At 34.7% G+C, this 14,508-nt stretch overlaps 1 protein-coding gene across 3 annotated transcripts in view; it reads right to left on the bottom strand.

Moving 5' to 3' along the window:
• apba1a (amyloid beta (A4) precursor protein-binding, family A, member 1a) overlaps nucleotides 1-14,508 on the bottom strand; it is an 81,773-nt gene that overhangs the window by 43,664 nt on the left and 23,601 nt on the right. For all 3 annotated transcript variants that reach the window (XM_067407904.1, XM_067407901.1, XM_067407905.1), the window contains exon 2: nucleotides 10,709-10,904. The gene's annotated coding sequence lies outside the window, so the exon portion shown is untranslated. The remainder of the gene's footprint in view (nucleotides 1-10,708; nucleotides 10,905-14,508) is intronic.

Below are 14,508 nucleotides of genomic sequence, written 5' to 3'. Positions count from 1 at the left end.
TTTGTACAGACGCTACACAGCTGCCTTCATTAATCTTTCCTGGGAAGGGCTTCTTCTGTGAGTTGTGAGTTGGCTAAAATCTCCAAGTTTGACGACACCAGTTTGAAGACCATCTATTGGGTTGACACGCGGAGCTGCCAGTGGGAGGACTTGCCAGAAATGGGGAATCTCATTAGGAGAAAGTACATCCTCACCTGTTTGGAGTCTGCCTACCCAGTTGTGATGGGTTCCACAGACCCAAACTAACACCAGCCAAGGACCCAGAGCCAATGCTCGCCACGAAGCCAGAGCAAATGCCCACCACGGAGCCCAAGCCTGAAGCTATATACATCCCAGTGGGTTTATTAGTGGAGCTGGATGACAAAGATTGGCTTATAGACTAGGATTGCCAGTTCACACCATTGTCCCCACCCACATACCCATTCCTAGATGGATGTCCTGGTGTCATCTGAAGTCCTCCCTCCACCACTGGTCCCATCCAACCTTCAGTCTCCTTCATCACCCAGCTTCAAGTCTTCTTTGTTGTCACTGGTTCTGCCCAGCACCAAGTGTGTTTCATCGCCCAACACCAAGTCTCCTTCGTCGCTGAAGGTCACACCCAGCCTCCCACTCCCGATATCATCAATTTCCTTGGCCCCGTCTTTGCTGGCTCTCGCTTAACTGCTCAAAATTTAGTCCTGACAATTATATCACTACCCCCAACCTAACCCTAGCCTCAACTTTAGTCCTTGCTTTATACAAGTTGTTCCTAAAATCAGCGGAGAATGATAGATGAATAAAACTGACGTAGAAGCACCTAACCCTGGCCGTTAGCCTAAACTTGACAGAAACTGTAAACTTGGCCCTCAAATCTGTTTGTTTGGTTGATTGGAATGTTGTTCCAGGATCGACAAAGATCCAGGAACATGTTGTACTTTGTGAAATCAGATTCACCTATCAACCACACGGTAAACGCTATAATACTTTTTCATATACCGTATACTTTCTTTGTTTAACAGTTCTATCTAATAATGTATTAGATAGGACTGTTAAACAGATCGTAAACTAATGAAGACGGAGAATGGGAGGGCTGTGTACTCAGGCTCTGGTGTTCTCAGAGCAGTCAAAATAAAAAAAAGGTACAACAATCAGAGCAGCAGGACGCAAGTCACGTCAACTGGCGTTGCAAATGCAACCGACAAAATGGTCCTAGGGAACATTTAGTTCTCGGGGAGTTCCTATAAATACCTGGTGCTAAACATACATACATACATCTAAATTTAATGAAAAAATGTATTATGATACATGATTTAACTTTTTAATATATCTTGTTTTAAGGATATTTAACTATTAGTAAAACAAGACAAAGATACTGATAAAGTACAGAAGAAAGCATATGTGTAAAAGTACTGCAGCATGTGTTTTCCCTCCAAACAATATCTCTGTGTAACAAACGAGGAGGTGGAAACTGAGTTACAACCTTCACCACCCTCAGCACCTAAAAGATTTATGGTTGCAGACCTATCTGCGGGTGGTTAGCCAAACTCGGCAGACACGTTCACTGATACACACCCACAGCGGAGTGGATCCGCTCCTGTCTGTAAAGCTAGCAGGAAGTGTGGGTCAGGCAGCCTGCGAATAAAGACACACTGCTGTTTGGCTGCAAACAAACACTACAATTCATTAGTGCCTGCAGTCCTGCAGCGGAAAGGGCAGGGAATGAACCACTGCCTCATGATCACTGACTTGACTCACCTGCTTATAGACAAATCCTGGTCAAAACTGGATAAAGATACTGAATGTGTCCATAACAGAAGGCAGTAACCTTGCTGCCCAGCCAGTTAAAGCATTTTTTTTTTTTTTGTATGAAGGTGTATCTTTCGGAAACTGTTTTTTTAACATCCAAAGTAGCACAATTTCACATCTGATGATCTACATCAGGGGTCCCTGAAAATTAAACACTTGTTTTCTCAAACTAATTTTTATCAAAAAAAGAAAAAAGTAATAAACAAAAATAAAACCAGTGCTTAAGATACATTCCCCTTTGAAACTGTCCTTAAAAATTATCAAGTGAAATTAAAATATAATTTACAAGTATGTGACTTAAAAATTAAGAAAAGCGTTACAAATCTGTGCATCATAAAATAGTATAGAAATACTATCTTTCAAAATTTTGGGTCAGTTTTGTGAAAGAAATGAAAAATTTTATTCAGCAAGGAATAATTAAAGTAAATTGAGCAAAAAGTGACAGTAAAGACATTTATAATTTTACAAAAGATTACTATTTTAAATAAATGCTGATCTTTTAAAATGTCTATTTGTCAAAGAATCCTAAAAAAAAAAAAATTTCGGTTTCCACAAAAATAGTAAGCACAAACAGCACAACTGTTTTTCAAAATTGAGAATAATAATAATAATAATAATAATAATAATAATAATAATAAAAAAAAAATTCTTCAGCACCAAATCAGCACAAGGATTTCTTAAGGATCATGTGACACTGAAGACTGGAGTAATGATGCTGAAAATTTGGCTTTGCCATCACAGGAATAAATTACATTTTAAAATATATTAAAAATAGAAAACAATATAATATTTTTTAATTTTATATTTTTTTCATCAAATAAATGCAGCATTGGTGAGCACTTCTTTCAAAAACATTAAAAATCTCACTGACCCCAAATTCAGAAAGGTATACATTAATATGGCACTATATGGAAGTCATTACAAGCAAGTAAATAATTATAAAGCTACTTTAATATACATTTTATTTTTATATAAATACAAAGCACTCTAACTGATGCCATTTGCATTCTTTCAACCAACTATCAAACTGTGTGTACACAATTGTGGGATATCATACACTCTAAAAATGCTGGGTTAAAAACAACCCAAGTTGGGTTGAAAATGGACAAACCCAGCGATTGGGTTGTTTTAACCCAGCAGTTGGGTTAAATGTTTGCCCAACCTGCTGGGTAGTTTTATTTAAACTAACTTTTTGTTCTATACTATGTACTATTGTTTAAAAATTGCTATATGGCTAGCTTAAAATGAACCTAAAATAGTTGGGAAATTAAAAACCAGATGCAATTAGAGACAACAATAATCAGTTCCTCCAGAAAAACGTGATTATGCGATTGCCTGATTTAACGCATAATCAGCCAAAGTCTGCATATTTATGCAAGGGTCGCATTTTTTCAAATACGCCGCACTTTCGCCGCATAAATTGCCGATTTCAGCAAGCAAAATATGCGGGGCTAGCATGATTTCATAATCCCTGTATTTTCGTTGCAAAAAAGTCACATATAGCTATCTTAGCAGAAAGTTGAAAAATGTTGCATTTACTTCACATAAGTAAAGTGCCATTGTTTCCCCCTATTGCCATGGGAACCTTATGTTCTAAAAAATCCCGCATATTCTATTGCATTTTTTAAGAAAACGTGCCGCATAATCAAGGATTTTTGCCTGCAACAATCACAAAAAAAATCCAAGTTTTTCTGGAGGGACTGAATAATAGACAAAAGGTGAATGTTTATTAATAAGCTTTAATATTTTATTAATATACATTTAATAGTTTATTAATATACATTTATTAATAAGCAATTTAATAAATGTTTATTGTTTAATAATTATTCATTGAACATTAAAAAATGTTCATTTCCAACATACTTTGGGGTAATTTTAATTAAGCAATACAGTAATTTTTAAACAATAGTTGAGTTAAATAAAACTACCCAGCAGGTTGGGCAAACATTTAACCCAACCGCTGGGTTAAAACAATCCAATTGCTGGGTTTGTCCATTTTCAACCCAACTTGGGTTGTTTTTAACCCCGCAGTTTTTAGAGTGTAGGCAGCAATGGATACACCTATGCTATGGAGGTCAATATAAATTGGATTTGGAGGTTCTAGGCAGCATTTGATGTGTTTCAGATGCAGTCATGAAGCATGTGAATTCTCAGACTTTGCAATGAGTCACAGCTGCAGCAGTCTCCATTATAGACAATAACAGTGACTCAAACAGCAGCTCAATGACAACAGTCAAAACAGTCTCTGTGTGGCTCCTTAAAGCTGGAAGTGAATTAGCAGTGTAATTCGAATGATCACAAAATCAGAGTGTGACTCTGAATCAGCTTGATGTATTATCATACACAAAATGAGCTTGTCAACAACACAAAATGAACTCTACCAGTGCAATTCTTTCCGCCAGTTGTTTCTGATCGAGGAGTCTCTTCCAAATGCCTGATTGCACACACACACATATCCAGTAAAAAAACTGAAACACACACAGACAGCATAGCCAGTTTGAGCGAATCATTCTTTTAACAAGATTACCACTGCCAGATTTAACTGCCAGAACAGTGACAGACATAGTAAATGGGCGGTGGTTCGATCGAGAGAGGGAGAGAGACGCACAATAGGCTTCTAAGTGCTCCTGTCAATGACGGACTGTGTTTGGGTGGGACGTTGCATAAAGGGTCAAACAAGACCATTAAAACCAGTCAAACTCCACCCACTGATTTACTGATTCAGGCTTATTAAAGCACACTCCACTGGACACATTGACAGATGGTGTCACACTATGACAGAGAGCAGACTCAGCTGAATCAACAATGCTGTGTTTTACTATGCCTAATGAATAAGAACAGAATCCACTGTAATATCGCTGCAACACCTACAAGAGGCCGCACAAAACAATGTCATGTGATTATCCACAATACATTTTAATAAACACAGTTATGGTACACTGTAAAAAATTTAAAGTGGTGAATAAATTAAAGATTATTGGAGTACGTTTTACAAGAAAAACTATTTGAGTCGTTCTACCTCAAAATTGCATGTTTAATATTCAGTGTGTTACTTGCTGCTTTTTGGTAAATACTTATGAAATTTTTAAGCCGTTTCTGAGTAAAAAATAATGTAAATCCTAAACCATTTGTTCAGTTTAGTCAACTGTACTTCATTCCACCCGGATTTACCAGGAAATGTAGCAAGGAAACTATGGTTTCACATTGACTTCTAAGGCAGCATAACGTCACATCTGATGATCTAGGACAAATTCAAGCTTTTGAAACAACCACGTCAATATTTAATGACTAGAATGTTTATTTCTTGGTATAAAGTTAAAACAACAACATTTATAAATTAATCTACTCTGACATGCCATTTTTTATTCTTCTAACTACAGCTGAACTGCATGTACTGAATACAGAATTGTGGGATGTCATATGCAGGATTGTAGTGAATTGTGTATTATTCCACCCTGATTTCCCTCAAGGAACGTTTATTAAAATGACGGTTCTCCTTCATTTCAAACAGTGTCTTGGGAAGCTTTGAGAAAAGACATAAATGAAGACACATTAGCATACCTCTCTAATATGGCCGATCAATGGTATGGATCTACCCTCCCCCCACTCACTCACATCTGCCTTCGGCAAATCAAGTCTGACCTGTGACTCACTGTAACTGGATCAGCCAATAGAAACCCTCGTAGCAACTGAAATAATTATATTTGTCAGAATAATGAGGAAGGATATTACAGGCACTCAGTAGGTCAAGGACATTCAGTCTAACCATGACGATTCCTACAGAACAGCTGCAGAATTTAAACCGGATACTAAAGGCAGTATTTTACCATTCCTTATCACTGAATTTACTGTCTTAATCAAGTGACCAGAAGAAATGATTTATAAGAATGTATGCAAAGAAAATGCCTTGCTTATTAGTTTTGGTGAGCTACATAGTAAATCCATGTTAATCCAGCATTTACTATAAAATTAGTCTCTAACAAAATACAGCCACCAGGACATATGAGCCTGATTCTCTTTCAACAGGAACTATTGCAAGACTGGAAGTGATTTTATATTAATCTCCAGTCTGACTACTGTCCTCATGTGGTTGTGCCAGTCTGTTCATTATCTACTCATCACTTCCACTACATCCTTCTTCAGGACACATCGTATTTAAACAGAACACAATATCAAAGGCAGATCCATCAGATTCAAACCAAGGTGAACAAACTCTTAGATGATGTAATAGTAGCATATCGACTGACATGCAAGAGGAAGATTACAGTATCTGTGAGAGCGAACGCCACTAACGAAAACGTCACACTTACCAGTGTAGTTTTGCATGTGTAGTTGAATTTCACAAAACTAATCCAACGCAGTGATGATCGAAAATAGATTTTCACTGCTTTTTCAGTCTCTCCTTGTCCACTTAATACAGAGGAATCTCAGATGACTCCAGTTATCTAATTTTCAATGTCAAACCCCAGATTCCGCCAAACAGGCCTTACAGACGTTAATGTTATTCACATGTTATTTCCCATCTCAAGATTAGATATTTAAAAAAAAAGACAGTTCTGACATTATTTATCGCCTTCATGTTGTTAAAAACTTTTATGATTTTTCTTTCTTTAGAGTAACACAGTACAAGTTATTTAGCAAAATGTGCTGGTTGCTCTATTCCAAGCAATTACAATGAATAGGAAATGCAAAAAACATCAAAAGGTACTATAGTCCTAACGGCTCTTTGCGCTATATTCAAAAAGACAAATAGACACCATACAACATAGTGTGATATATATATATATATATATATATATATATATATATATATATATATATATATATATATATATATATATATATATATATATATATATATATATATATACAGTACAGTCCAAAAGTTTGGAACCACTAAGATTTTTAATGTTTTTAAAAGAAGCTTTGTCTGCTCACCAAGGCTACATTTATTTAATTAAAAATACAGTAAAAAAACAGTAATATTGTGAAATATTATTACAATTTAAAATAACTGTGTACTATTTGAATATATTTGACAAAGTAATTTATTCCTGTGATGCAAAGCTGAATTTTCAGCATCGTTACTCCAGTCTTCAGTGTCACAAGATCCTTCAGAAATCATTCTAATATGCGGCTGATTTTTTCAGGATTCCTTGATGAATAGAAAGTTCAAAGGAACAGCATTTATCTGAAATACAAAGCTTCTGTAGCATTATACACTACCATTCAAAAGTTTGGGGTCAGTAAGAATTTTTATTTTTATTTTTTTGAAAAGAAATTAAAGAAATTAATACTTTTATTCAGCAAGGATGCATTAAATCAATCAAAAGAAAGTGGCAGTAAAGACATTTATAATGTTACAAAAGATTAGATTTCAAATAAACACTGTTCTTTTGAACTTTCTATTCATCAAATAATCCTGAAAAAAAAATATTGTACACAAATATTTTGTACAATTGTACACATTAAATGTTTATTGAGCAGCAAATCAGCATATTAGAATGATTTCTGAAGGATCATGTGACACTGAAGACTGGAGTAATGATGCTGAAAATTCAGCTTTGCATCACAGGAATAAATTACTTTGTGAAATATATTCAAATGGAAAACAGTTATTTTAAATTGTAATAATATTTCACAATATTACTGTTTTTTTTTACTGTATTTTTAATTAAATAAATGAAGCCTTGGTGAGCAGACGAAACTTATTTTAAAAACATTAAAAATCTTAGTGGTTCCAAACTTTTGGACTGTACTGTATATATACATAAAATACTGTAATTATTTGAAAATCCAACCTTTGAAGAATTCTATCAAAGTTAAATCAAGAACATGCCCTCCTTAAAATGTTCATTTCCCAAATGAGAATTCAAGAAGCATTTCAAATTGGGTAAAAACAAACAAACAAACAAACAAACAAACAAACAAACAAACAAACAAACAAACAAACAAACAAACAAACAAACAAACACCATAATCATGAATCACTGACACAAAAGCCTGCAGTAAAGAGCTACTGGATTGCCCATGAGAGCTGATGTAAGGGTTTTATATAGTGACAACACCCCCATTATGACAATGGTGTGGTCCGTGGCTACTGCTGCTTCCTCTTCTCATTATTTATAACACACAAAGCACAGCTGTTGCAATGGCAACAAATATTACACAACCTTTTGCGCTTGAAGCAGAATGAATATTCAAAGGATTGCCGAAAGATAAGAGACAAATCCAGCCGCAATCTGATAGAGCAGATTAATTTAAGACTGCAAGAAATATTTCAATGAATAAGAAACAGTTTAAAAGCATGCCTGTGCTGAAATCAATCAGAGCCTGGCTCTTTAACAGCGGCATGTATTACAGTCATTGCCATATACACTTTAAACCATGTATACAAAATGAATATGTCTGTGTTGGAATTTAAGAAAGTATTTCCATGAAAGATGTATAAAGACATCAAGATCGGGCTCTTAAAGGTATGAAACCTGATTGTTTACACAATGGCAATAACATTAACAGAATAAAAATCAAGAAATTAAAAAAGGTTTCCTTTTAGGATGGAATCAAACCAGATATAAATTAGGGACCAGACAGAAATTAGGGATAAAAATTAGGAATCTATAACCCACCTTAGACAGTAACCCACTCTTAACCCTAACCATATCACCAAACCTGTTCCTAACCTTACCCGTATCCATCAATAGCAGAAAACTTGGTTTGCAGTATTATAAACACAATAAGTAAATTGTATCAAACAATTAACTTTTTTTGATTGTTCAGTGAGGGACTTCACTTATGATTTGAAGTTAAATTTACAGTTTTAAACCATTTTCACTCATCTAACATGGTACAATTGTTTTAAAGTTCGAAGAAAAAATGGTAACACTTTAGAATAATGGTCCGTCATTAATAAGTAATTATGTAGGAAGTAATGCAGGACTAATGAGTAGTTCTACATTAACACTTCAGCTACTACTATTAACTAATATAGAAACAAGCTTAACTAATCAGTAAGTAATATCAAATTTAGAAGATAGTTCCTTATTAGCTAATCAATAATTACCTAATGAGATTAGCATTATTAATAACTATTAACTAATGGACAAATTGTAAGAGATGTAAATTGTGAGATGTAATCAGTCATCATTTTTACTCTGAATATAGTCATAAAATGCATCACTAATTACTTAAGTGTTACCTAGTCACTATGCAGTAACTACTAGTGATCTGGACCATTATTTTAAAGTGAAAAACATCCATGTTAGATCAAGAATGACATTAGCTATCTTTCTATCCACTTTATTTATGCACATTTTGGGATATTGTATAAAGAAATGCTTGATGGAAACACCAAGATGCGCATAAATTCAAAAATGTGCATAAAAATCGTATGCGCTCAATTGAGGCAAATACATTTTTTATACAATAAGAAGATGTGCATACGATGCCAACACATTTACAGAATAAAGGCAACAGAGGATGTGATTGGATAACTGGGCTAACCAGCTGACCAATTTCTTTGCACAGCATCTCAAATGTTGGTTTGGTCGTTCTGAAATGCCTGAGCCAAAGTCTGCCATCAGAATGATTTGGTATAACGACCTCCCAGAAATGTCTCACGCGATTGCGTTCCCCCCGAAAGTAAGATAAACATGACAGTGTTTACTGCATTAGTCTGCGCTCTGAGACGCAAGTCTTTTATGATTTAGGAAAAAAGAGTCACAGTGGCTTCCACGATTGCAGCAACTTCATTTTCATTATGACATATTGTGCCAAATTTCCCATAAAGTGAAGATTTTGTACTCTTGAACACATGGGATGGATATGGTACTTTATTCGCAAATGTATTAAGCAATATTGCAAATCTGTGAACAAGTTAAATTTGCAACTTTTTCTAAAAATAGCTATTGTGTCCTGAAAACAGGGGAAATGAGAGTCTTTTGTGCTGCCTGGAGAGATAAATGTTAAACATTCAAGGACAGGTTTCACTCAGGCAGTGAAGGAGAAAGTCATGCTCTGTTTCAAAACCTAGTGAGATGCCTAAGGAGACAGCATTTTTAGGCACCTATGTGCACCCCAGGCCCAAAGGCTGATCCAGACTTAATTATGCTTCCTTCCAAGACATCATTTTTTTAGCCAAATTCGAATGCGGCATCGTATGTATCTTTCGTGGAGAAAACAATCCTAGAAGAGCTCAATGATGATATTCAATTTCATTACATTCTGAAAAGTATGGTTAAAAATAATTTAGTGTGATTAAAAATGAAATGCTGTATTTTGTGTGATATACACAATTTGCATGTGTTATTTATTTTTAGGATGTAACCAACCAGGATTGAATATAGCAATTGTTCAGTGTCAACTTGAAGTTAAATTTGGTATTTTCTTTACTTTTTGACAACAATATACCAAATATTGTAATTTTACCATAAAACACAAAACAGCTAATACTTGATAATTTTTGTAATATTATTTTCCCAGCAAAAATATTCGATATTAATAAATCTAAGTTATAATTAAAATATTCATAATATTCTTAAAGTATTCTTTAAAATAGTTTAGTCTGATTTAAAATGCTTATGAGAGCATCAACGGTAGCTTAGAAACATGCTAACAACAAACTCCACTGAAATCAATTGCAAGTTGGGTCACCCTTGCAGAGTGCTATTGTTGAGATTTTTACATGGAAACTATCCTCTGGATGGAGTAGTTGCTTTAATTACAGAGCATTCCAAAATGGTCACTTATGAGGTTCCATAACGGTCAGGGTGTAGAGAGGTTTTTAGAGGATATTTTATAAACTGTGAGGAAAAGATGTCTAAAGAGTGTAATAGAATGAGCAACGCAGAGTTCTGGAGGGAGAGAAAGAGATTGAGATATTGGATCTTTGTCAAATATATGACAAAATGAGACAGGCACTCACCTCCCAGGCTCATTTGTTTACTATGGGTGAAGCAGTGCCAGCACCGGGTTAAAGAGGGACGTCGAGGTAGATGAGTTAGGGGTCTTGCAGTTGTTCCTAATAATCAGAATCGGGGCTCAGGATCAGGACGATGGGGATGGGGGAAAAACGGCTCAGCTCCAGATGGGTGCAGATTCAGACAGTGCCAAACATTTCACTGCAAATACAGAAACAGAGTAAAAATGTTAAATACAGATATTTATATATTTGTCCATTGCAGTAAAAATATCTACACAAATAGAGGCAAAATTGCCAAAAGCAATTAGTTTTTTTCTTCACTTTAGTCAAAATCTTAACACACTTTTAGCATAAATTTTTTATTGTATAAACTTAATTAAATATATATTTTCTGAAATAAGTCTCACCTTATATAGTTTAGCTTCTCAAATATATTTATATTTACATAATTGTTTACATATTTACTTGACAAAATAAAATACAGATTAAGATTTTTTTAATATTTATATTCATTAGAAATTTTAAGGTTTTAAACAATTTTTCATCAGTCAGGATGAGAGAAAAAAAAAGATGGTGTGTGGTGCTTGCTGCCAGGACACTAGGGTGTTCTGGGTGGTTGCCAGGGCATTGCTATGGTTGGTGTCATAAGTAGTTATTTGTGTGTTACAATGTGGTTGCTAACATGTTTTGGGTAATTGCAGGCAGTTATTTATTAACCCCTGTCAAAAGAGTCCATCCTCAAGACCCTATAAATACATATATATATATAAATACATATATATAAATACATATATATATATATATATATATATATATATATATATATATATATATATATATATATATAGGATTTTATAATCTACCAGGTGAAAGTCTGATCTTTCAGATAAGCAATACAATTTGAGCAATTATTCATGTCTGTAGCACAAAAGGTGCAGAAGTGTAATAATTAGGAACAGGTTAGGAGTTTTAAAATCCTGAGCAGTAGCAATTGATGCTTGCTTTAGCTCAACACTCAAAGCCCTTAATATAGCAAAGCAAATTTGCACTGCATCTCCTCCTTTATTAATGACGCATAAGGTGGTCACACAGTAAAACTGAAAAACATTTCAAATTCAGTGTTAGCTTGAAGCTCCTCAAATGCGACTCTCAATCATGAAAACTGCGAAGCTGAACAGACGGAATGAATCTACATTTAAACCCACAGCCTCACCAAACCGTCAAGGCAATTAAGAATACTGGAGAATAGGAGGAATCCAACAGACAGCTGTTTGCCACAACATAAAATTCACTGACTTTAAATCCTGCTTTAGCTTATGGTACGTTAAGAAAGGTCACCAAATGAACGAACAGATAAATAAGGTTTTTAAAACAATTTTTAATAGGTGTGTATAAGTCTACATTTATTTTGAACAAAAAAAAATATTGCAGTAGTAAACATAAGAAAGCAGTCACAAGTTTGAACAATGTTTGTTTTCCTTGTTTTATATATTCATAGTTTTTTTTTTTTTTCTTCAAAATTCTTTAAAGGTGCCATCGAATGGAAAATTTTTATTTATATTGGCATAGTTGAATAACAAGAGTTCAGTACATGGAAATGACATACAGTGAGTCTCAAACTCCATTGTTTCCTCCTTCTTATATAAATCTCATTTGTTTAAAAGACCTCCAAAGAACAGGCGAATCTCAACATAACACCGACTGTTACGTAACAGTCAGGATCTTTAATATGTATGCCCCAAATATTTGCATATGCCAGCCCATGTTCAAGGCATTAGACAAGGGCAGCCAGTATTAACGTCTGGATCTGTGCACAGCTGAATCATCAGACTAGGTAAACAAGCAAGAACAATAGCGAAAAATGGCAGATGGAGCAATAATAACTGACATGATCCATGATATCATGATATTTTTAGTGATATTTGTGAATTGTTTTTCTAAATGTTTCGTTAGCATGTTGCTAATATACTGTTAAATGAGGTTAAAGTTACCATAGTTTCTTACTGTATTCACGGAGACGAGAGCCGTCGCTATTTTCATTTTTAAACACTTTCAGTCTGTATAATTCATAAACACAACTTCATTCTTTATAAATCTCTCCAACAGTGTGTAATGTTAGATTTAGCTCGTTAGCCACGGAGCATTATCAAACTCGTTCAGAATCAAATGTAAACATCCAAATAAATATTATACTCACATGATCTGATGCATGCATGCAGCATGCAGCATGCATGACGAACACTTTGTAAAGATCCATTTTGAGGGTTATATTAGCTGTGTAAACTTTGTTTATGCTGTTTAAGGCAAGCACGACCTCGGAGGGCGGGAAGCGTGAGGAATTAAAGGGGCCGCAGCCTGAATCGGTGCATTTCTAATTATGCCCCAAAATAGGCAGTTCAAAAAATTTGGTATTTGGGGTATTTTGAGCTGAAACTTCACAGACACATTCATGGGAACACCTTAGACTTATATTACATCTTGTAAAAAAACATTCGATGGCACCTTTAATATCAAGACTATCAATACAAGCACCCATCAATGCTATAATATAATATAATATAATATAATATAATATAATATAATATAATATAATATAATATAATATAATATAATATAATATAATATAATATAATATAATATAATATAATTAATAAAATAAATTAAATTAAATTAAATTAAATTAAATTACACATTTATTTTGTGTTTTGTTGTAGTCCAAAAGTATTGTCAAAAAGCTATTTAAAATATATATTTTTTTAGGTGACCAGTCATTTACAGTATCAGTTAAATGAAAACTGAGCTCTATAAATACTGATCATCACACTGTTTACAAAAAACACTACTTGTATTTTCACTGTGGAGTCATGTAGGGGTAAAATCGCATGGCTCGAGATCGTAAAGTTCAGCAACGTTACGTTCTCGGGCCCTGCGTTTTTTCCCCGACATGACTCCACAGTGAAAATACAAGTAGTGTTTGAGCCCCGCAAGGTAGAAGCCATGAAGAATCATATCGGAGGCCTTGAGGAAGCCACTTCACCCCAGGCTGCTCTAGAGGGTTTTGTCCCTGTAACAAGAGCACTGGAAGTTGCTTTGGATTAAAGCATCTCATAAATGACAACATTCTGGTTAAGTGAACATAATAAAACATATGGTATATATTCTAGAGTCAACTGTCTATAAAAGACAACTTTCAAAATTAAACCCACCCTAGGAAATGTTCACTGGCATAAAAATTTGCATCCTTATCATGTTGTATATTACAAACACATTCACATACAACCCTTCTGCTGCAGATTGCAGAACGTTACACATATTCATCTAGCATATAGTCCTTCTTCTAGGCTATTGCCAGTATCTAGGCCACAGACTCTATCATATCTGTCCTTAGCTGACAGTGGCAGTTAAATTTGTGTTATGTGAAAGCCTCTCCCAGGCCTTTTTCATTCACCAGTTAACAGCACTTCTACCCTGGGGTGTGCGATTCGTGCGTGCGTATGAGTGATGGACGCATTTATGCTCCCTTTCACTATCTGTTCATGTCCAGCACTGTGATTTTGGGAATTGTGCCCCATCACTTCACTCAGCCACCAGGCAGTCTCATTTCTAGAGAAAAAAAAAAAAAATCCTAAAGATAACACATTCAGGATGGAAATTGTGTTTTCTTCTCATTTTATCTACTGAACAAGACAGCAGTAATTGAATGCATGACTAAAGGAGGCTTCATCCCACATATGCTCATGATAAAAAGCCACTGTCGACATATATAAATGCAACTTTTTGTAATGAGCTGTGATTTAGAAGAG

Source organism: Chanodichthys erythropterus, chromosome 13 (assembly GCF_024489055.1).
Source record: "Chanodichthys erythropterus isolate Z2021 chromosome 13, ASM2448905v1, whole genome shotgun sequence".
NCBI lineage: Eukaryota > Metazoa > Chordata > Actinopteri > Cypriniformes > Xenocyprididae > Chanodichthys > Chanodichthys erythropterus.
The sequence above is the reverse complement of the archived record's forward strand: the minus strand, read 5'-3'. Positions and strand labels throughout refer to the sequence as shown.